At 39.2% G+C, this 24,627-nt stretch overlaps 1 long non-coding RNA gene and 1 pseudogene across 1 annotated transcript in view; both read left to right on the forward strand.

The window, feature by feature from the left end:
• The first annotated feature begins 651 nt into the window (after nucleotides 1-651).
• LOC133754792 (uncharacterized) overlaps nucleotides 652-24,627 on the forward strand; it is a 49,604-nt gene continuing 25,628 nt past the window's right edge. Inside the window, exon 1 of the long non-coding RNA XR_009865295.1 lies at nucleotides 652-751. This is a non-coding gene — a long non-coding RNA (uncharacterized LOC133754792). The remainder of the gene's footprint in view (nucleotides 752-24,627) is intronic.
• On the forward strand, nucleotides 12,131-12,676 carry LOC133754725 (acyl-protein thioesterase 1-like; annotated as a pseudogene).

Consider the following 24,627-nt stretch of genomic DNA (forward strand, 5'->3'; position numbering starts at 1 on the left):
AATTCATTGCCTATATAACCTGTGTGAAACTGCCGCTCAGGGCTCCTCACTGCCTGAGGTGGGGGCCCGTTTGCGCAAACGTTCAATAAAAACCTCGTGCTTTTTGCATCAACTGGTCTGGAGTCTGGATCTTTGGGCGTCCTTCCGAGCAAGTGGGCATCTCTGCAACTGAGAGGTCCAACAATATTATATCTTTAAGCATTTTAAATCAATATTTAAAAAGTAACACAAACGACCCAACAGATAAACGAGCAAAAATACAAGGGAAAAGAAAGGCCCATAAGCCAGCAGACAAAATTCTAGCTCACCTGAAGCTCCGGAAAAAATCCGCCCAGGAGGACAGGGGGACACAGGGCGACACCAGCAGAGGGCAGCAGGGAGTTGCGAGGCCCTCCTGCAGCAGGGAGGAGGGCCCAGGAGGAGCAGTTTCCCACCTGACCCAGGCCTCCATGCCTGCTGTTTCCATCCACACAACCTGAGCTTAGGGCGTCCCAGCTATGGAGGATGCTGATTGGCTGCGTCGTTTGTGACGTGTCATGCAAACTGTCCAATCAAGGACGGTGACATCCAGGAGTCTTGACGTCATAGTCCTCTGTCCTACAGTTCTGCGGGTGCGCCAGGTTCTAGAAGACGGCTCCGCTGCCGCGAGGCTCCCAAGCCAATCAGAATCCGCCACTTTCCACCTTCACTGACGGCGGAGGGCTGGAGGGCAGCGACGCTGGACACCTAGGAAGCTGACCACCACGACACGGTGAGTGTGTGGGCCCGGGTGTCCGGGGGGAAGCGGAGCCACTGGAGCTGCTGAAGGGCCAGGAGGACGCGGGCCTCCCAGAGGTCATCTCTGGGATCTGTGGGCACCATACTGCCGCAGGTACAGCACTTTCCTTGGTCCCCTCTGACCCCGGGTTGGGGGAGACTGGAGCCGGAGACCCCCCGACACCCTGGGCCTTCCCTGCTTGTAGCGACTTTGTATCCCTGGAGCCATCCCTGGGCAGCTGTTTAGCGGCAGCCCGGCGTCTCCCCAGGTGTGCAGTGGGGACTGAGCTGTCACTAGGGAAGCTGTGGGTTCTGTGTATGGGGTTCATGCGGGCCTGGAGCTGCTCTAATGCGGCCCTCGGTTCCTCCTTCCTTCCCTGTGAGGACTTGATTCTAAATATTCTAGACATTTTCTAAATATGTATGCATCAGGATCTTGTCCAGGATGCTGACCTCTTTGCTTAGCTGTTTCTAGAGGGGTCTCTGTTTTCTGTTTCCAGTAATGTAGTAACACAGGTTAGATAAGATAAAAAGAGAAGTGTTTGACTCTGGGTTTTTATCCAGGTTTTAGAGAGGCAGGAGGGCCTGTAATTTGACACTTGGCTATCATCTTAGCACTTACAGGCTCCCTTGAACGGCTGTCGTCTCTATTAACACTTTCAAAATAGAAATTTTGGCCACTTAAATTTATGTGTTTGAAAAATTTTGTTCCAAGAAAGCCTTTCCAATCCTGAAGATATGCCTAGTTTACTGTTATTTTGAATTTATATTTTCATATAGGAGCCTATTTCTTTTTGCTTATTTTAATTTTTTCAATATTGTTGGAGTATAATTGACAGAATGTGTGTATGTATATTCAAGATATGAAACCTGATGTTTTATAGGTGAGGGGATTTTCAAAAGTTATGGAAAATTTAAATTATCAACTAATCCCGTTTTTTCATAAACTTTTGTAATACTCTTATACATATACAAGAATCATTATGAAATGCTTAGGAAAAGGTAACATATCCATCACCTTACATTGTTACATTTTTAAAGAATACATAAGACATTAACAAGTTGTGAGTATGTAATAGAGTATTCTTTTAAATACTGTGTTGAATATTTTAAATACTGTGTTTAAGATCTTGAATTAATTTATCTCATAATTGAAAATGTTTTCCCATTTTCTTTACTTTGATCCCCTGATGACCACCATTATTTTCTGTGATTGTGATTTTCTTAGGTTCCATATACAGTTGAGATTGTATGGCAATTATCTTTTAAGGCCTTATTCCCAATAGCCTAATGAGCTATTCCTATTTTTGGATCCATGTTTTGACAAAATAGTAGAATTTCCTTTTTAAGGTTACATATGATTCCTGTGTGTGTCGTGTGTGTGTGTGTGTGTGTTTCTGTGTATGTCACATTTTCTTCATTCATCTGTTGACATTGTGGTTATTTCCATATCTTGTATTTGTAGATAATGAATATCGTGATACAGGTATCTCTTGGAGATACTGATTTTCTTTGGAAACAAATGCAGTAGTAGGTTTTTCATATGTTCTATAATTAATTTTTTTGAAGTCCTACACAGTGTTTTTGTATTGGATATACCAAGTTTTAGTCCCATCAATGATTTATGTATTCCTCTTTTTCCACATCTGGTCTAATTTATCTTTTTATTTTTGCATAATAGTCATTTTAACATATGTGAGTTAATAACCATTGTAATTAGCATTGTAGTCTTGAATAACAGTGTTGAGCCCCTTTTTAGTTACCTGTTAGCTACTTGTTTATGTTCAGTGGAAAAACTAATCAATCCTTTGTGCATTTTTTATTGCAATATGTGTTTTTGAGTTGTCTGTGTTCATTGTATTGCTCCCTTAGTCAGACTGAGGTTTTCCATTATTTTCTTTCATTCTTTGGGTTAACTTTTCAGTTTTACCTTTAGTATGCAGAATGCTTTTTTGTTACTTTTTTGTAGTCTTAACTTTTGCTTTTGTCACCTGTACTTTTAGTGTCATATCTAAACAATCATTGTTGAGATTTTTGTCAATGAATTTGCTCCCATTTTTAAGGAGTTTTAAATTCCCAGGTCTTGTATGTAAGCCTACCCTTTAAGTTGAAATTCTTTCCTGGTGTAATATAATAATGTTATCTTTCAATTTTTGGCATGTGGATGTCCAATTTGCCCCTGTTTCAAATGTCATCACAAAATAATGAGTAGCCACTTGCAACTGTGGTGTCACTTGCTGGACTAGCATCCCAGAAGATGTGCCTCTAATTTCACAGGAACCAGGCAAAAAGTGTCAGAGTCCAGTTTTTCCCTAATCTCACCCATCCCCCAAACCAATCCTGCTGTGCTCTGCTGCTCTTCCCTGTCTGCAGTAAAAGACTTCAGATGTGAGCATCCAGGGAGAGACACACATGAAGTCATGAAGTCTAAGGGATCACTCAGTAGTCTACCACTGGTTATTGTCTGTGTTGACAGTACCTAGCTGCCCTCCAGCTACCACCTAACATCCACCTGTGACACTACATGGATCCCTTCCTTCTGAATGTTATACAAGAGGAAGATGCATCATGAGGCCTCACATTTGCAATTGATCTGGCCTTGTCAGGGTTATGGTAATATCAAAGATCCACAGCAATGGGAAATTTCAGTACCATGTTGTAGATTCTTCTCTATCCCCTGTGTATGGCCTTTCTTGTCATCTCTCCTTCTCCTTTAAGAGGGCATGAATAATAATGGAAACTTTGGAGACTGATATAAGAGCTCCAATATTGGCCTTATTACCAATTAGCCCTGTGACTTATCTAAATTACTTAACTTTAAAGTTTCTAAGATTAGTTGTCATAACCTGTAAAATGCCCATGATATGATTTAATAAGTTTGCTGTGATAATACTCTGGTGAGTGGTGCTGTGGCTTGGGGTCCACATGCCTTCATCAGGATCAATAGACTGTCCTTATTTTGCCACCTGACAGTAATGTTAGCTCTTGGTGGTCGTCTTCTGAGTTCTCTCCTAGGTATCATCTCCATTATCACCCATGACTCTGTTCTTCTGAGTGGATACTATGCCTAAAGACTGAAAAGTCTTCTCTTTATCTGAAACTGGACTTTTTCTGAAGGGGCACTGCAACCTCAGATCTTTTTGCGAGTTCAAATTAAGCTTCTCTCATGGCTGCAGCTCAGCTTCTCATTTGCTGATATGCTTTCCTCTCCAGCAAGTCTTTTCCAATATGTCTGTTGAAAATTACTTCTTTCTCATCCAAGGGAAGAAGGTTAAAAGAATCTCAAACTCTTACTAGCTGCCAAATAAATTTTTGTTGTTATTTATTTATATATTTAATTAATTATTTGAAATTCAAAGTTGAGAGAGAGAGGGCAACAGGGAGAAAGATTGATTCTCCATCTGTGAGATACTCCTCAAATGTCTGTGATGGCCAGGGCTGGGTCAGGCAGAAGCCAGGAGCTTCTTTTGGGTATCCCACATGAGTGCAGGGGCTCAATAACTTGGTCCATCTTCTGCTGCTTTCCTAGGAGTATTAGAAGGGAGCTAGATCAGAAGTAGAGTAGCTAGGACTCAAATCAGTGTCCATATGGGATGCCTGCCCTGCACATGGCAGATTAACCTGCTGTGCCACAGTACTGGCCACTCTTGTAACTCTTTAGAGAGTAAAATAACTTATTTTAAGAGATTTTCTAGGATATTCATCACACACTCACACACACAGACACATGCACACACAGAGAATTGTAATTCATAGTTGCATCATGAGTAGAGGGAATAAAACTATCCCAAATTCTAAATAAGAAAAAATGGTTGTTTGACATTTAGACATTATTTTATTAAAGTGTGTTCTAATTAGGTTGCTCCAGTGAAAACTGAAGCTTGTTATTTGATGATTGATTCTCTTGTATATTGTAAATTTTGTCTCTATGTGTTTGATTATTTATGCCAAGCTGGTGGAGATGCTGGCACTATATTCCTTGAAGGTTAGAAGTTCATTAAGATATTATTAACCTGCAGAAAGTAAATTACTTTTATATCTAAGTTAGTAGTTAGACATTTCTTTCCTATAATAAAACCCAGTTTCTTATATACATGATGAATTGCTTTTTTTGACTCTCATTGTTACTTTCATAATGCATTAAATAAAATTTTGTCAGATGCTTACTATTTGTGTGAAAATAGTGTCTTTAACAGTCCTTCTGTATGACAAAGTGTGTTTCTGAATATTTGTTTCTCAAGGGCAGCCTAAAGTTTCATGGGAGGAATTGGAAAAGATAAGTCAATACACGAGTTAGCCAAAAGCTACTATTCAGTCCAAACTTAGAGTATAGTTTTGATATATTTGATAGGGATCTCAAAAAAATTCCATACACTGAGTGGCTTAATAAAAAAGAAAGGCAGAGAGACAGAAAAATCTAAGAATAAAAAAAACCACAGAAATTAATATCTTAGAGTTGTGGATCTTTGACGTCTGAGATGGAGGTATCAGCAGGGCAAGTTCCTCTGAAAGCTGGGCTGGTGAACTGGATTCGCATCTCCCTGGCAGCTTTGGGCTTGCCTTCACTTTCATATGGCTTTCTCCTTATGTGTGTGCCTGCATCCAGACTTTTACTTTTTACAAAGATGCCAGTCATTCTGGTTCATAATACTCTCCTGATGGCCCTGTTTTGTCGTGATTACTTCTGCAAAGTATGTATTTCAAATAAGGCCACATTCTGAGGTCCTGGTGTTGGGACTCCAAATTATGAAACTTTGGGAAAACACAATTTAAGCTGTAACAGCAAGATTACTTCCTCTCCACCTCTAAAGATGACTTTTTCCCACAAATTACATTTTAAGGAACAGAATGTCATTAACTTACAATGCACTCTCAGATGAGAAATCTCATTTTTTTAAAAAAGGACTTCATTGTCAAACCTCACACAAAGCACATTCCAATATGATTCTGTGTATGTGGTTATGGTGAATTATATTTTGGAATTAAATGCTGTCTACGTGATGAGTTTGCAAGTTCTTAGGGACATTGGCAAGCAGTCCATTTTTTTTTTAAGATTATTTATTTTAGAGGCAGAGCTACAGACACAGAGAGAGAGAGACAGGGAGAGAGCTCTCCCATTACCTGGCTAAATGTCCAAATCGTGGTAATGGCAGGGGCTAAGTCAAATCAAATCCAGTAGTCAGGACCTTCTTCCAAACATTTTAGTCTGCATGTTTTATTGGTAGAACTAAGGCAATTTACACTCAAGATTACTATCAGTAATTATAAACTTCTGGCATTTTCCTGTAAATATTCCTAGTTTGTTTTGTATTTTCATTATAGGTTTACTATATTTTCTGCCTTCACATTCTTTGATGATGCTGACTCTCTTTCTGTTTTTATATGTAGCACATCTTAAGTATGATTTGTAAAGCTGGATGAGCACTGACACATTCTTTCAATTTCTGTTGTTTTGAAAGGCCTTTATTTCACCTTCATTTGATATGGGTTGCCCTTTTAATTTTTTTAACATTAATATCTTGAAGGTCATTGTCATCTGTTTAGATAAGAATTCTGAATATCAGCTCGAATATCAACATGGTATGCTTTAGCATTTATGGTGTGGGAGAAATACACAGGAAAGTGAGGACCTCATTTAAGGGAGAGAGGAGTTTAGAAGTGTGAACTGAGTGCATACCAGTCGTAGACAGGCCGGTTAAAAGATGTTTTCACATCAGTTACTGCTTGATATGCCTGCAACCAACAGTGGACTACCTTGGTTCTAGTGATAACTCCACTCCCAATTCAGACTTTCTACTGACAAGCACACTGGTAGGTAAAAGCCAATGTCTAAAATTTTTGTATCTCTATCACTCACATCAAAGATCTGGATTATACTAATATGAGGAAGTCAAATTATCCCTATTTGCAGATGATATGATTTTAAATATAGGAGAACCAAAAAACCCCACTAAGAGATTATTGGAACTCATTAAAAAGTTTGGGAAAGTGGCAGTGTGTAAAATTAGCACACAAAAATCAATAGCCTTTGTATACAAAAACAATGCCATTGCTGAGAAAGAAGTCTTAAGATCAGTCCCATTCACAGTTGTTACAAAAATATTTAAATGCATTGGAATAAATTTAACCAAGGAAGTGAGAATTCTATGACTGATAATTTTTTTAAAAAATAATGAAAAAACAGAAGAAGACACAAAAAATTGAAGCATCTTCCATGTTCATGGATTGGAAAAATCAGTATCATCAGAATGTACATTATACCAAAAGCAATTTACAGAATCAGTGAGATGCCAATCAAAATAGCAAGGACCTAGAAAAAATGCTATTAAAGTTATATGGGAGCACTACAGACCCTGAATAGCCAAAGCAGTCTTATATATAAAACCAAAGCTGGACGCATTATGAAATCAGATTTCGAGACATACTACTGGCAGTTATAATTGAAACAACCTGGTACTGGCAAAAAATATGAGTAGACAAATAGAACAGCATAGAAACTCCAGACTAATCCATGCATCTACAACCAACATATTTTTCACAAAAGATCAAGGACAGTCTCTTCATCAAATGGTGCTGGTAAACCTGGATCTCCACATGCATAAGCATGAAACTAGACCCCCCACCTTACACCTTACACAAAAATCCACTCAAAATGAATCAAATACCTAAATCTATGACCCAATACCATCAAATTATTATAGGAAAATTTCAGATAAACTTTGCAAGACTTTAGCACAAAGACTTTAATTTTTATCCCTCAAACCTCCCTGTCTGTGATTATGAGGAATTATTATAATTGAATGATTATGAATATGAATTATGGTGATAAAAATAATGGCTAATAATTTTTGAACCCTTAACAAAGGGCAAATTTTGTTCTAGGGACTTGGCAGGTATGCAACCATTAAATTTTCACAATGACCCTGTAAGGCAGGAACTATAACCTTTTTATGTTTTAAAAAAGAGGATCGGTGCTGTGGCTCACTTGGTTAATCCTCCACCTGCAGTGTCGGCAACTCATATGGGTGCCAGGTTCTAGTCCCAGTTGCTCCTCTTCCAGTCCAGCTCTCTGCTGTGGCCCAGGAGGGCAGTGGAGGATGGCCCAAGTGCTTGGACCCCTGCCCCCACATGGGAGACCAGGAGAAGCACTTGGCTCCTGGCTTCAGATTGGCATAGCTCTGGCTGTAGTGGTCATTTGGGGGGGTGAACCAATGGAAGGAAGACTTTTCCCTCTCTCTCTCTCTCTCTCTCTCTCTCTCTCACTGTCTAACTCTGTCAAATAAATAAAAAAGAAAAAGAAACTGAGGCCCAGGGTGTTTAAGTAGAATGTGAAGGTCATGAATGCTTTTTTAAAATTCTCCAAATACAAACTATTGATCATAATGCATTTGAACATGGGGTTTAGAGGCTTACAGATCTGGAATTATGCTTTATCCCTCTAAGTGCAGCCACAGTCATTTATCATTTGTTTTCCACAATTGGTGGAGAAATATAAATTTTAAAAAGTATATAGCTCTTCTTTATCTACTCTGAAAATGTTTTGACTTACTGGAAGTTTAGGTAGTGATTAATGGATAGATACCAACACATGGGTGAGTGAATAAAGACCGTTAGCTTTGTTATTTTCTGTCACTAGATGACACAAAAATGCCTAAACAAGTTGAAAGTCTCCTTTCTGGGACTCAAAGCATATGCAATAGTAAATAATCACTAGACTTTAATCCTAACCACAGAAGATTACAAGGGGATTCTACACTTAACAAACATGATGGAAAGACTAATTTGATTTCTTATTCTGTTGTCTTTTTCTATGTATTCAGTATAATTTTAAGATTTTTCCCTTCATTATTTTAAAATATTTTAGTTCTATTTAATTTTTATTAATATAAAAAGAACTTTTTTTAGATTTTTTTATTTGAAAGTCAGAGTTACACAGAGAGAGGAGAGGCAGAGAGAGAAAGAGGTCTTCCATCTGAATGTTCACTCCCCAAATGGCCGCAACTGCTGGAGCTGTGACGATCTGAAGCCAGGAGCCAGGAGCTTCTTCCAGGTCTCCCACGTGGGTGCAGGCGCCCAAGGACATGGGCCATCTTCTACTGGTACCCTGGGACATAGCAGAGAGCTGGATAGGAAGTGGAGCATCCAGGTCTCAAACTGGCACCCACATGGAATGCCGGCACTTCAGGCCAGGGCATTAACCCACTGTGCAACAGCACTGGACCCAAAAGAACAGATTTAATATATTTCTTTTTTTTTTGACAGGCAGTGTTAGACAGTGAGAGAGAGAGAGAGAGACAGAGATAAAGGTCTTCCTTTTTCCATTGGTTCACCCCCCAAGTGGCCACTACAGCCAGCGTGTTGTGGCCATCACACTGCACCGATCCAAAGCCAGGAGCCAGGTGCTTCCTCTTGGTCTCCCATGTGGGTGCAGGGCCCAAGGACTTGGGCCATCCTCCACTGCCTTCCCGGGCCATAGCAGAGAGCTGGACTGGAAGAGGAGTGACCGGGACAGAATCCAGCACCCCAACTGGGTCTAGAACCCAGGGTGCTGGTGTGCAGGTGGAGGATTAACCTAGTGAGCCACAGTGCTAGCCAGATTTAATATATTTCTGAGGTAAAATTCTAGTGAGATAACCACACTTCACTCCCATCCTTCTCCCCATCAACCAATGACCCTCCTTCCCTTCTTTTTTCTTTAATCTTTGGAAAAGCATAATTTTAGTTCATTGTATAATCACAGATTTGATGTACCACTAACAATAATAAGTTAAAGGTAGAAAGATCACAATTTCACAGAAGTAGAAACAAGAGCTAAAAACATCAAATCACAAGATGTCCATTTCATTCCTACACATCTTTTGTGCTTTATAATGACTACCATATATCAGAGAAAATGTAATATTTGTCTTTAGAATACTGGCTGATTTCACTAAGCACAGTTGTTTGCAGCTGCATCCATTTCTTTCCAAAAGACAGGATTTCATTAATTTTTAAGGATGAGTAGTATTCAATCATGTATATATACTAAAAATCTTTTTTGAAGATTTACTTATTCATTTGAAAGTCTGAATTATATAGGGTAAAGGAAAGACAGAGAGAGAGAGAGAGATTCCTTCTGCTGGTTCACTCCTCAAATGACCACAGCAGTCAGGGCTGGGCCAGACTGGAGCCAGGGGCTTCTTCCAAGTCTCCCACATGGGTTCTGGAGCCCAAGAACACAGACATTTTCCATTATTTTCCCATGTGCATTAGCAAGGGTCTGGATCTGAAGGGAACATCAAGGACTAGAATGGGTGCCAATATGGGATGGCAGCACTGCAGTTGCCAGCTTAACCTGCTACAGCATAGCTCTAGCCCCAACATTTTCTTCATTGAGTTATCAACTGATGGACATCTATGTTGATTCCATGTGTTAGCTCTCTGTGAATTGACATGCAATGAACATGAGGGTTTTTTCATAGGGTGATTTCATTTCATTTGGGTAATTCCCAGGAGATGCATGACCAGGTCATATGGTAGATCTATTTTCAGATTTTTGAGTAATCTACCTATTGTCTTCCATAATGATTGTTCTCATTTACATTATCATCAAGAGTGTATTAAGGTAATGTTTTCCATAAATCCTCACCAGTGTTTATTATTTTTCTGATTTTTGGATGATTACCATTGTAATTGGGTGAGGAAATACCTAATGTAGTTTTTATTAAAATTTCCCTGATGGCTACTACTTCTGAGCATTTTTTCATTTGTTATATTTCATCCTTTGAAAAAATGCCTGTCGATGCCCTTTACCCATTTCTTAACTGTATTGTTTTGTTTTGTTATTGTTGAGATTTTGAGCTCATTATAGATTCTGAATATTAATTATTTATCAGTTTCATAGTTCCCAAATATTTTCTCTCATTCTGTTGGTTGCTTCTTCACTGTGTTAAGTTTTTACTTTTAGTGCAAATGCTTCCCTCCCTTTCAATTGTTGTGAAAGTTTCAGACTTAGAATTAGAATTAGTTCTTTAAAAGTCTTCTTTAAAAGTGGAATTCAACAGTGAAGCCATCTGGTCCTGGGCTTTTCTTTGTTGGGAGGGTCTTTATTACTGATTCAGTCTCCATCTTGCTTATTGGCCTATTTAAATTTTCTGTGTCTTCATAAATCAATTTTGATAGAGTGTCTGCTTCTAGAAATCTATGTATTTCTTGTATATTTTCCAATCTTTCCAATAGCTGTTTGCATTAATTCCTGATGATTCTTTTTATTTCTGTGGTCTCTGTTGTGACATTTCTTTTTTTAAAGATTTTTTTTTCATTTATTTGAAATTCAGAATTACACAGAGAAAGAAAGAGAGGCAGAGATAGAGAGAGGTCTTCCATCTGCTGGTTCACTCCCCAATTGGCTGCATTGTCTAGAGTTGTGCTGATTCAAAACCAGATGCCAGGAGATTCTTATGAGTCTCTCATGCAGATGAAGGGGCCCAAGGACTTGGGCCACCTTCTACTGCTTTATCAGGCCACAGCAAAGAGCTGGATCATAAGTGGAGTATCTGGGTCTCAAACCAGTATCTCCATGGGATGCTAGCACTTCAGGTGGTGGCTTTACCTGCTGTGCCACACCACTAGTCCCAACATCTCTTTTTTCATCTCTGAATTTGTTAATTTTGGTCTTCTCCCTTTTTTGTTTAGTTAAACCAAGGATATATCAATTTTATTTATTTTTCAAAACACTATTTCTTCATTTCATCCATTTTTTGCATTATTACATAATGACCTTGTCTCTTTGGACAGTTTCTTTTTTGTTTAGAGATTTATTTATTTATTTGAAAATAAGAGTTACACCGAGAGAGGAGAGTCAGAGAGAGAGGTCTTCTATCTGCTGGTTCACTCCCCATCAGCCGCAATGGGTGGAGCTGCTCCAATCCAAAGCCAGGAGCCAGGAGCTTCTTCTGGGTCTCCCACATGAGTGCAGGGGCCCAAGAACTTGGGCTATCTTCTACTGCTTTCCCAGGACATAGCAGAGAGCTGGATCAGAAGTGGAGCAGCTAGGACATAAAGCAGCACCCATATGGGATGCCGGCACTGCAGGCAGTGACCTTACCCTCTATGCCACAGCACTGGCCCTGACGATTTCTTAAACTCTATTTTCTCTGGCTTAACGCCTACATGACTGAGCGTGTTCCAAGTAGTGCTCCGGTGACTCACTGCTGGCAGACCCTTGGGCTGAGGCCAGACATTCTTCCTCGCTTCCACTTCTGACATGCTGTTGGCTTATTCTGTGTATGTGTGGTAATACCATGTCCTCTCCACTGTTAGCAATCATGCCTCACACCCAGAAGGCTACCACTGTGGTAATTTTCCTTCATGGATTAGGAGATACTTGGCATGGATGAGCAGAAGCCTTTGCAGGTATCACAAGTTCACATACCAAATGTAGCTGCCCACATGCACCCATTATGCCTGTTACATTAAATATAAACATGGCTATGCCTTATTGGTTTGCTAATATTGGACTTTCACCAGACTCACAGGAGGATGAATCTGGAATTAAACAGACAGCAGAAAATGTAAAGGTTTTGATAGATCAAGAGATGACGAGTGGCATTCCTTCTAACAGAATTATTTTGGAAGGATTTCCTCAGGGAGGAGTTTTATTTTTATATACTGCTATTACCATACAGCAGAAACTGGTGGGTATCACTGCACTTAGTTGCTGGCTTCCACTTTGGGCTTCATTTCCAAGATGTCCTATCAGTGGTGCTAATAGAGATATTTCTATTCTCCTGTGCCATGGAGATTGCAACCCTTAGGTCCACTAATGTTTCATTCTCTTACTATGGAAAAGCTAAACGCATTGCTAAATCTGGCCAGTGTAACCTTTAAGGCCTATGAAGGCATGAGGCACAGTTCCTGTCAGCAAAAAAAGGATGCTTAACATTTCTGAGGTATGTTAATTTTTCTGCTGTATTACAACAGACCAAACAAGACACACAAGAATGTTTCTTATAAATGAGTGCTAATTGGTAATGAAAATAATTTAGTACTGGATTATAGAATAATAATGTTAATAATGAAGCCATATATTTATCTCTGGATTTAAAAATTTTGAACAATCATTTCTGAGTCATTTTGCTTTGCCTTGAAGAATAAAATATATTGTTTCAGTTATATAAGTCAGCAAAATCTTATTTATGGCAAGAAATATTCTGTTGCAATGTTGTGCTGTAAAGTGGGAAAATGTAAATGTTTTCCACAGTTTCTATCAATGTGAAATGAAACTTAATTCTGAAAAAAGTCTATTTTATCTGATATTAGGCTAGGAACTCCTGCTCATTTTTTAATTTCCATTAGCATAGAATAATTTTCTCCATTCTATCACTTTCGGTCTGTGTGTAGCTTTGTTGGCACGCAGTGTTTCTTGTATGTTTTTAATCCATTCAGCCAGTCTATCTTTTATTTGGAGAGTTTATTCCACTTACACTCAAGGTTGTTATTGGTAGCTGGCACTGCAGCTCACTAGGCTAATCCTCTGCCTGTGGCACCAGTACACCGGGTTCTAGTCCTGGTTGGGGTGCTGGATTCTGTCCCAGTTGCTCCTCTTCCAGTCCAGTTCTCGGATGTGGCCCGGGAAGGCAGTGGAGGACGGCCCAAGTCCTTGGACCCTGCACCTGCATGGGAGACCAGGAGTAAGCATCTAGCTCTTGGCTTCAGATTGGCACAGAGCACCAGCTGTAGTGGCTATTTGGGGGGTGAATCAATGGAAGAAAGACCCTTCTCTTTTTCTCTCTCACTGTATAACTCTGCCTGTCAAAAAAAAAAGGATTGTTTTTGGTGAGTGATGACTTGTTCTTGCCTTTTTTCCCCACATATATTCTACTGTTTGTTTTACTATTACTTTGTACTAATACTAGGTTTTTGGCCTGATATTCTTTCACGATGCTGGTTATATTTCTCTGTTTCTGTGTTTAGTACATCCTGAAGTATCACTTTTAAGGGGACAAGTTTTTTTTTTCAAGATTGTTTGTTTTGGAAAGTCTTTATTAACTTTCATTTACAAATTAGAGCTGAGCTGGATACAGTATTCCAGCCCAACAGCTTTGTTTTTCCTTAAGGACTTGGACTATGTCTCTGTTCTATCCTCTTCTAGGGGGCTTTTGATGAGAAATCTGCTGTCAATCTAGAGCTCTTTTAAAGATAATCTTGCATTTCTGTCTTGTACTTTTTAGCATCTTTTCTTTGTGTTTTACATTTGAAAGTTTGAATACTCTGTATTGTGATGAAGACCTTCTCCAATCATGTCTATCTAGGATTCTAGGTACTTCCTGTGCTTGGATGTCCATATCTTTGTCCAAATTTCAGAAAGTTTCTTCTATTATTTCGCTGATTAAGTTTTCTAAATTACTCTGTTTTTCCACTCCTTCAGGAATGCCTAAGACATGTGTAGTTTGTCCTTGATGGTGTTTAATAGACTAAACACTGTTTTCATTTTTCTGAATTTTTTTCTTTTTTTTTGTCAGACTGTGATATTTCAAAACCTTTGTCTTTCAGCTTGGATATTCTTTCTTTGGCACCATTGAGAATGGTGTTCATGCTTTTCACTGCATTTTTTATTTGACATATTGAACTCTTCATTTCTTAATATTTCAATTTGGTTGTTCTTTAATATTTCTATTTCTTGGCTGAATTTCTCATTCATGGCATGCATCAATTTCTTTAACACATGTAATTGCTTCTCTGTATTTTTTAGTAATCCTACCATAAGTCCTAGTATTTCTGCATCTTTAAAAATAGTTATTTATTTCATCTGAAAGGCAGAGTAACAGATGGAGGGTACGAAAAAGGAAGAGAGAGAGAGAGAGATCCTCCATCCACTAGTTCAGTCTCCAAATGGCCAAAATGGCTGAGCTAGGCCAGGTTGAAGCCAGGAGCCAGGAGCTGTATCCAGGGCTCCAATGTGTGTGGCAGGGGCCCAAATACTTGGACTGTACTCCACTACTTTTCCAAGGAGATGGATTGGAAATGAAGCAGTCAGGATTGAACTGGCACTTATATGGGATACTGGTATTGCAAGTGGCATCTTAACATGTTATGCTACAATGCCAGCCTATAGTATTTGCAATTTAAGGTTGCGAACTATTAAGCCATGACGTTATCAAATCTGCAGCCTCCACAACCTACAGTGTGTGGTTCAGTTAATGTCCCAGGCTCCTTGCTCAGTTATGCTTTCACCGTTTCCTCTCCCTCTTAGGCCAGGCATGTGGCCCCCAGTGTAGGTTGGGAGAAATTATTGGTTTTTCTGGAATTGATCTGTTGGGTAAGTTCCCAGCCCCAACTCCTGAAGGGCAAGTTGCCAGCCAGACACAGTGTGGCCTTCCCAATCGGTAAGGAGGGAAGAGACACATGTTCTAAAAACAAGAAATGGGGTAGGTGTGAGCCATCAAGGCCTGGGCAATTCTGAGCAGACCATGGAAAGGACACAGGAGTCTTCTGAGATCACCTAATCCTTCCAGTGCCAGCTCCCATTGGGCCCCAGTCCACGGCTGGCCCTGGAGAACAATGATGCATTGCTGCCTGGAGGAGCTACATTTGAGTCTGGGGAAGTCAGTACACAGCTCCCAGAGCTTGATTTTGTATAAATACACACATGGAGATTAAACAGTTCTCAGTGAGCCCAAAAGGGCTCAACCCTTAAATCAAACAAGAATCCAAATGCCCATAGACATTCCTTTCCAAGGAAATATATCTGCCCCTCCAACCAGCACCATGTATGGGGAGAGACTGGGAGTCATGAGAGACACAGCTCACATCCATCTACATTCATGTTAGCATCAGCATTAGCCAGTGTTCTCTGGGGTGTGTATAACATTCTAACCCAGATGGCACTGGAAGACAAACTAGGCCATGTGCAACCTTCCTGGGTAGTACAACAGAGAGGCAACTAGGATATGGCATCCTCTTTGCTGCCATGCAAGGGCAAGGGGGCAGCTTGACCCTTCTCAACCAAGAAGAAAAAGACAAGTCTCTTAAGCCACCTGGAGCTATGATGAATCATCATGCATGAACACGGCACTTATGAATGTTTCATAAATTGAAAACATCTTCTAAAAAACTCAGTAACTGAAATCATTCTATGGTACTTCCTCAAATATTTAAAACAATTTTTTCTAAGTAAATTGCCCCCTTAAAGCTTGGTAATTTGTTTTCAAAAAAGGATTTCTTTTTAATTTAAAAAAATAGATATAATGGAGCATGCACAATGTGGGAAGAGGAACAAGACAATTACTGATTTTCATTTTGACATGCAAGGGGTGGGCAGGATACAGCCAGGAAGAGAATAGAACCCCATTTCTCTTGCCCCTTGATCTCATAGTTCAGCTCCCCTCAACCTCAGCTGCACCATCAGGGAACACAGAAGTCAGATTTACAAGAGTGTTTACCTGCACAAATGCAGGGAGCCATGCTCCAGGATACAAGGTACAATCTGTAGACATCATAGAGACACTCCAGAGCAATGCTCAACACCAAGAGCAACCATTGTTCAGCCTAACATCTCCCAGGTCAGGAAGTAGAGGAGTTCAAAGTTGCAAACTGGTCCCTGTGATGCTGCAATCTGCTTCCGTGGTTCACTAAGGAGAACAGGAATTGCTGCTCCTGGGGTTTGCCATCAGGAGCTCCTTGGTTCCAGAGAGTGGATTCTTCTTTTCCAGGAGCTTGTGTGAGATGCCATACAGAGGAGTGACAGTCCTGTTGTGTCCTTATTGGGCTCCTCCTCACCTGACTGCTCCAAGCCCAAGCTCCTGCCAGGCTGTGCTCCATTTGTCCTGCAGGGCAAGCTGTTCTACTGGTTGCACATGCCAGCTAGGAGTTCCAGCTGCCTCCTCTCCATGCAGCTGCCCACTGCTGCCCAGCTGCTCCTGTTAGCTGGAATACTGCAGGGCAGTCCAGGGCAGCATCTTAGGCCTCTGTCTCCACCTTCATAGTGTATTGCTTAGAACTTTTACATTTTCACTAGTCCAGTTCAGTCTTCTACTCCACTGGGACGCCAAGTTCTGCACTTTGCAGAGAGAGCCGGCACCATTGAATTCAGACACCCAGTCGGGGGAGAGGGCAGGTCTTCATTGGAGCAGCCTGTGCAGGACCTGGAGGGGTCCTCTGAGTATTTTCCCCTTTCTTTGCTGGTTCATGAGCTGTGCTCCCTCGGGACATGGTGGGGCTCCATGTGTCACTTCCCCACAAGGACACAGGAGCTCCCTGCTGCAGTACAATCACATGTTCTAGGCTCTTGGCCCAGCAGGGCCAGGTTACAGACTCAATGGATGCTGCCTTGCAGGCCTGTGTAGGCCTGCACCCACAGGCAGGGCACATGGGGCAGCGCAGTGTGCTCCCCGGAAGTCACTTCTTGAAAATGTGGCTTCTCAGACTGGGGAGTATGGCCCCAAGTGCCTCCTTTTCTTCTCATCCCCCTACCCCACCTCTTGGCTTCCCCCCCTCCTTCTTCTCCCCTCCCCTTCCTCCCCCACCCCCTTCTCCTCCCACACCTCCTCCTCTTGCATTTGCTACTAACCATATTGCCTTTTTGTGTTATGTTTCCATGCATAATTGACTCAAGATATAAATTTTATTTTGTTCCTTATGTGAACATTATTACACGGTCCTTTCTCCTTGCTGTTCTTTTTTGCAGGAGTTTTTTTTTTTTTGTTTTTTGTTTTTTTACTATTTTTGGCTTGAGTGTTCTAAACATGCCTATAATAATTTACTGTAGAAAATAAAGTATCCAGTGATTTTTAAATTAAGAATTTATAATTTATAAATTATAAATACATTTTATAAAATGCACCTTTCATATTTGTTTCTATAAATTAAAATGGGGTAAAAACTTTTTATAATATTAAGCTTTTATTCAAAAACATGATATTTTCCCCTTTTACAATGATATGTGTGTATAAGCTTCTAACATTTTATTTTATTTTAATTTTTTTAGTTAAAATGGGATCTTCTAGTCCATTATATTTTGTAATTGGTGTGTGTTGAAAACACAGACTATTGTTATTTGAGTGTTGATTTTATAAAATGATTCATTAGGTTAGCTTGCTAATTTTAGCTTTTCCAAGATTCTTTTAATTTTTTCTATAACCAAATAATGTTCAACAAAATATTTTTCTCTTCCTCTGAAATTATTATGGTTCTAACTTGATTTTTTCCCTATTTCCATAGTTAATAATCTAATAACAATGAAGACAGTGGCATCTATGTCCAACTCTTAAGTGCTATATAGTTTTGTTTCAAAATTCTTAGTGTATCAATGCTATTATAAAAATAACTTACTTCAGAATACTTTAAATGTACAAAACAAAAATTGTAAAATAATCACATAGTTCCTATATATCCCACACTGGGTTTCCTTACTGCTAACATCTTATACTAGAATGATATATTTGTCACAATCAACATGCACTCATTGAGTTCTCAATTTTTATAGAATTCTGATAGTCTTTCACAATTAGTGAACCATGCCAACTTCCCCAATTTTTTACCCAACTCCCACTATCCCTCCTCCCACTTTCAAATTCTAACACTAACAATTATTTGTTGAGATTGGCGGTCCTACATATGAGGAAGATTTTGTTAACACATAATCTGCCTCTAATTATAGATGCCAACAAAATATCTGATGTTCCTTACTTGAGATAGAGCCTGCATTCTCTTCCTCTGACTCTAAGCTACTATGTGAGTGCCTTGACACAAGATTACACTATAAACAATGTCGTGCCAGTTTCTAGACCTGGCCTCCAATGCAATGGCATCTCTAGGCCTTATTGAAGTAAGCAGACCTACTCTCCTGTGGGCAATGCCTAGAGAAACCTAGAGAGTGAAGTGTGCCCAACTGATTCCCAGCACCCTAGCCTCCTCTGTGACAACACACCAGTTATATGCATAAATTGTCTTAAACCTTCTAGATCAGCTGAGACCCAAGATGAATAACCTAGCATGATCTGTCAATGTCATGAGAAATGGACATATTTTCCAATGAATCAGTGCCTGTATTTTTGACTGACATGTTCATAAGATAATAAAATATCTACTCTTCATATCCAAAGTCTGTCATTTTTGTACATAATCAGATATAACAATATTACTTTCCTTTTTGCCTACTCAATGTAATTGATTACATTAACAGATTTCATATTAAACCAATTTCAGTCTGGATTATTATATATAATTATTTTACTATTTAAAATTATTTCATATTTTGTACTCATTATAATTCATAATTGTTATACTTCATTTTTGGTTTAAGAATTCTTTTTTGATGAAATCTGTTGATTTTTAGACCAAATTTTCCTTCTTTGTCTATAGGTGGATAGTATAAGATCATCTATGCTTCCAAGGGTTTGCAGATTTCTTCTACTTCTTTTTATTATGGAGAGATATTTAGTGTGAAAATGTGGGCTTTTAGGTTTGTTTTATTTACTTGAGAGGCAGAGGGAGAGGGAGAGGGAGACAGGGAGATCTTCAATCTGCTGGTTCACTCCTCAAATGACCACAACAGCCAGGACTGGGACAGGCTAAAATCAGGGATCAGGAGTTTCATCTGAGCCTCCCACATGGGTGTAGGGACCCAGTGACTTGAACCTTCTTCTGCTGCCTTTCTTAGGTCCACTTACAGGGAGCTGTATCAGAAGTGGGGCAGCTGACTAGAACTGGCACCCATATGGAATCCCAGCATTGCATGTGAGTGCTTAACCAGTTATGCCATGTTGCTGGCCCAAAATTGTGGTTATTTTTATCTTATAATTTATAAAATTGTATACCAGCAATTTTCCACCTCAATTTTTAAAGTTAGATTAGCTAAATAATTACTTATTTTTTAAAAAGGAACTTTGGGTTGTTATTCTAATACTTTATGATTTCTGCTTCATTAAAATTTTCTTTACTATTTATTAATAATGATTTTCTCTTGAATATTGTGTTTTTAGACTTTTGAATTATGTTTTCCTAATACAATTTCATTAAATTTTACTTATAAAGCCATTTGGTGATATGGATTGTTTCTCACTATCTGCTTTAGAAACAACTGAGATATTGCTTTTTAAAAAGGTTTATGTTATGTATTTGAATGACAGAATGACAGAGAAGGAGCAAAAGAGGTCTTCCATTATTTGGTTCACTCTCTAAATGACCACAATTGTCATACTGGACCAGGAATTCCATGTGCATCTCCCATATGGGTGGCAGGTGTCCAAGAATTTGGACCATCTTCCACTGCCTTCCCAAGTGCATTAGCAAGGAGTCAGATCAGGAGCAGAACAGGTGGGACTTGAACCTGCACTCCACTATGGGATCCAGGATTGCAGCAACCTGGTGCACCACAACACTGACTCTTGGATATTATTTTAAGTTATGTTTTCGGTTATAATTTTAAAAAGATTCTATGAAGTGTAGGAATTTTTATATACCATGCCATTGACTCTACCATCTTGCTAACAACTGTACACAGTTGCTGTAAACTGATGGCTTTGTTGTAATGAAAATGTATGCTCTAAATCACAATCCAGATAAAATGACCTATATTTTCCAGGTGTGTATTTTAGGAGACCAATTGTTCTCTTTTATATTTCTTTTTTTTCATTTATTAAACTTTTATTTAATAAATATAAATTTCCAAAATACACCTTATGGGTTACAATGGCTTCCCCCCTCCCATAACTTCCTTCCACCCACAACCCTCCCCTTTCCCACTCCCAATCCCCTTCCAATCACATCAAGATTCATTTTCAATTCTCTTTATATACAGAAGATCAGTTTAGTACATATTAGGTAAATATTTCAACAGTTTGCCCCCCTATAGCAACACAAAGTGAAAAAAACACTGTTGGAGTACTAGTTATAGCTTTAAATAACAGGGTACAGCACATTAAAGACAGAGATCCTACATAATATATTTTTGGAATAGGCAGGGAGCACACTTACTCTGGGGGGAGAGAAAGTTTAATATAAGTGGAGATACTGCAGGGTCAAGGAAGAGTAGGGGATGAAACAGCAGAGGAAACTCTTCCGGAACTAGTGATTCACAGTGGACCTGCGTGGAGAGCGTGGGAGCCCAAGTTCGGGACACCAGCGGCAGACTCAACGCACCAGCGCTGGAACGCGAGGTGAGCCGAACCTCCATAGCCCGAGATACCAGCAGGCAAGCGGAAAGAGGAGGCTAGAGGGAACGAGGCTTGAAACTCCGTGGGGAAAAGTTCACCAGGCTAACTAGAAGAGAGAGAAAAAAAATTAAAAAAGTGACTGATACGGACACAAGTTTCTCTCTCTCCGCTCACCTCTCAAAGGCGAGCAAGACAGAGCAGGCGCCATTTTGGACATACGTCATAAGCAGGGCGACCTCAGGTCTGCACCAGCCCTGAGCCTAGCAGAAAAATCTGACTCTGTGGGGAGGGGTGAAATAACAGGAGATTAGCATCTAACTTGGCAACCCAGTGGGAGACTGCAGGAGAATTGGAGCCCACACTGAGGGCAGCAGAGATTCCCTGTGTGGTCCTTGGGAAAGAGCTTCCGATCTCTGGCTCCTGTGGGTATATCATTTGCCTGCTAACTACCTCCAATTACATTCAGCTGTGCGGAATTACTTCCCTTTTAAATCAAAAAAAGAAAGAGAGATTTACCACACCTAACCTGGGAGTGTCATCCTTGACACACCCTCAACCCTGAGGAACCAAACACAGCTCTCAGGCCAAACTCATCTCAAGCCTCTAAGGCTCCACTGAAAGCAGACAGTTCACTTAATATAGAGCCATAGTGTAACAAGAAAAAACACCACAGTGAAGAAACCAAATATCTCCAACATGCCAAACAACAAACGCAAAAACCAAGCTAACAAGAACAAGGAAGACACTATGACGCCCCCAAATGAAAAACACACCCCAATTCAAGATTATGAAGATGATGAGATCGAAGAAATGCAAGAAGCGGATCTCAAAAAATTGATAAGAACATTAAGAAGTTCTCAAAAACAAATTCTTGAACTACAGAAATCCTTCATGGACAAGATAGAAAATCTCTCTCGTGAAAATGAAATATTAAGGAGGAATCAAAATGAAATGAAACAACTAGTGGAACAAGAAACTCTGATAGTGACTAGAAATCATAATGAAATGAAGAGTTCAATAGATCAAATGACAAACACATTAGAGAGCCTTAAAAACAGAATGGGTGAAGCAGAAGAGAGAATATCAGACTTAGAAGACAGAGAACAGGAAAGGAAACAGGCAAACCAAAGAAAAGAAGAAGAAATTAGAAATCTAAAAAATATTGTCGGGAATCTACAGGATACTATTAAAAAACCCAACATTCGGGTTCTAGGAGTTCCTGAAGGCATGGAGAGGGAGAAAGGATTAGAAGGCATTTTCAGTGAGATACTAGCAGAAAATTTCCCAGGTTTGGAGAAGGACAGAGACATCTTAGTACAGGAAGCTTATAGAACCCCTAATAAACATGACCAAAAGAGATCCTCACCACGACATGTTGTAATCAAACTCACCACAGTGAAACATAAAGAAAAGATCCTAAAATGTGCAAGAGAGAAACGTCAGATCACTCTTAGAGGATCTCCAATTAGACTCACAGCTGACTTCTCATCAGAAACCCTACAAGCTAGAAGGGAATGGCGAGACATAGCCCAGGTACTAAAAGAGAAAAACTGCCAGCCCAGAATACTATATCCTGCAAAGCTCTCATTTGTGAATGAAGGTGAAATTAAGACTTTTCATAGCAAACAGAAACTGAAAGAATTTGTTGCCACTCATCCTGCCCTGCAAAAGATGCTTAAAGATGTCTTACACACAGAAACACAGAAACATGGTCACCAATATGAAAGAAGGTAAAGGAAGGAAACCTCACAGCAAAAGATCACAGGAAGCTCAATTTCTCTTTGACATAGAATTAAAGTCTGATTCTCTGTTAAAGCAATGTGTTAAAGTAATCTATTATGTTCTCTTGATGTCTGTTAAATTCTAATTGTTCAAAAACAGCTGAATTTTTATTAAGAGCTAGGGGTTATTTAAATATGTGCTTAATTTCAAAAATTTGAATAATCACCTTGTAACAATGATCAAATTTGGTCTATGTTATGACATGATTTTAAGAAATCTTATTTCAACCAGATATTTTGGATTTTGAGCCTTCTTGGAATTCTTGACAGGCATTCAAAAAATCAAAGTTTCAAACAATCTGGTCTCTAAAATTTCCAGTAAATCCTGGACTTTGGTTTTTCCAGTTTGGGCCCAACTGAAAAAATCGACGGACCTATGTCTCTCATCTTATAGAGACACCAACTAATCAGTCTATTTGGAGTATATTAGAAGCACTGTCAAGATGTGATGTGGTACCAGACTTTAAGTTTCTATAATGGAAAATGCTATTAATACAAATGTTTGAGAATTAAAAAGTCTAATGATCTTGTGTTACTAGACATGATAGTTATCTTAATGAGAAAGCCCCAGAGGCTTAAAGGGTTAAATACTTGTAAAATCCTACAGGTGCTTTCAAAAATACTGTGAAGTAAGCAAGTGCCTCTTGTTGGTTGATGAGTTTATAATTTTAAACATGGCGACTTAAAGTCTTTTCTCATCCACAGTTATATATGATGTGCTGCTCATAAAACTAAAGCGTTGTTGGTTCTGTGTTTAGCTGTCCTCCTATAGGTTCCTATGGACTTTTTCCAGCCACTTTTATTGTATTCAGTACTTTGGGATGGCTCTGTAAACAGATGAAGCCAATAATGTATTAACAGTACCAACTGAGAGAAAGTATGGTTAACTGAGGTTACTAAAAACAAAAAGCAATTCAAATCAATTGGCAATCTACAAAAAGAGTTAAATATTTTAAAAGCTAGTATTAAAATTGCTATATTGGTCTATTGTGTTATGTTCTATGTGTGTACATATTGTATGTCCACATGGGGAAGTTTTATTAAGAGTTTTATTTTAAATGGCTTATAGATAAGATTGTCCATAAATTTAAACTGCTAAAATCAATCAAAGATACATTTTAATTTGTCGGACCTGAATCTGTGTATCATATGTTTTATACTTGTTGGTAGAAAGAAACTAAAAACATTTTAGATGGTTGTGCTTAAGTTTACTGGCTAAACAAACTACACCATGTTAGATATTTAAGAGGTGTTTTCAAATACATGATTCTTAAAATTTATAGAAGGCATTGGACCTTCTGGTAAATGTTTTCTTAAGTTGTTATCTAATGGTTGAAATGGTTTGCTAAGTATTCATGTGATATTGCTATTGTCAGCAAGCGATCTAGGACTTGCTCCCTCATTTCTCTATTCTAAGCCCAACTTGTTCTTTCATGTCTCTATTCTCTTCAAGGTAGGAAACTAATTCTATTATGAAGGAATCTGTAGGATGCACAATTTAATCTTTAGACCTTATAAAAGAGATGGCTAACATTTTTCTGCAATAGCATAGCCAAAATAAGAACTCAAATAATAATCTCATAGCTAGACTCACTTCGCCATCAGCGAAGTATACAGTAAGTAGAAAAAACCTCCCTTTCAGACCAAAGGGAAAGAAAGTCTTAAAGTGAGAATATAATTTTCCTCATGGGCATTGTCTACCTTAGAAAAACTACTACAGAACATGCCTGTGACTATAGACTTGTAGTTCAGGCCACTGAAGTTTAGAGATGGGACTTGGGCACTCCCTTGACTTGCATCCTCTGGTCTGCTTTAACACAAACCAGGAGGAAAAGAAAGCTTGGCATCAGAAGCAATGGGTGGCAGGCCTATTAATGGCTGATCTGTACAGTGATCTGCCCTCAAGGAGACCCAACAGGCCAGTCCACTGCAGTGGCTTTCAAAGTGGTAAGCCT

The sequence above is a fragment of the Lepus europaeus genome, unplaced genomic scaffold, assembly GCF_033115175.1.
Source record: "Lepus europaeus isolate LE1 unplaced genomic scaffold, mLepTim1.pri SCAFFOLD_29, whole genome shotgun sequence".
NCBI classification, from domain to species: Eukaryota; Metazoa; Chordata; class Mammalia; order Lagomorpha; family Leporidae; genus Lepus; species Lepus europaeus.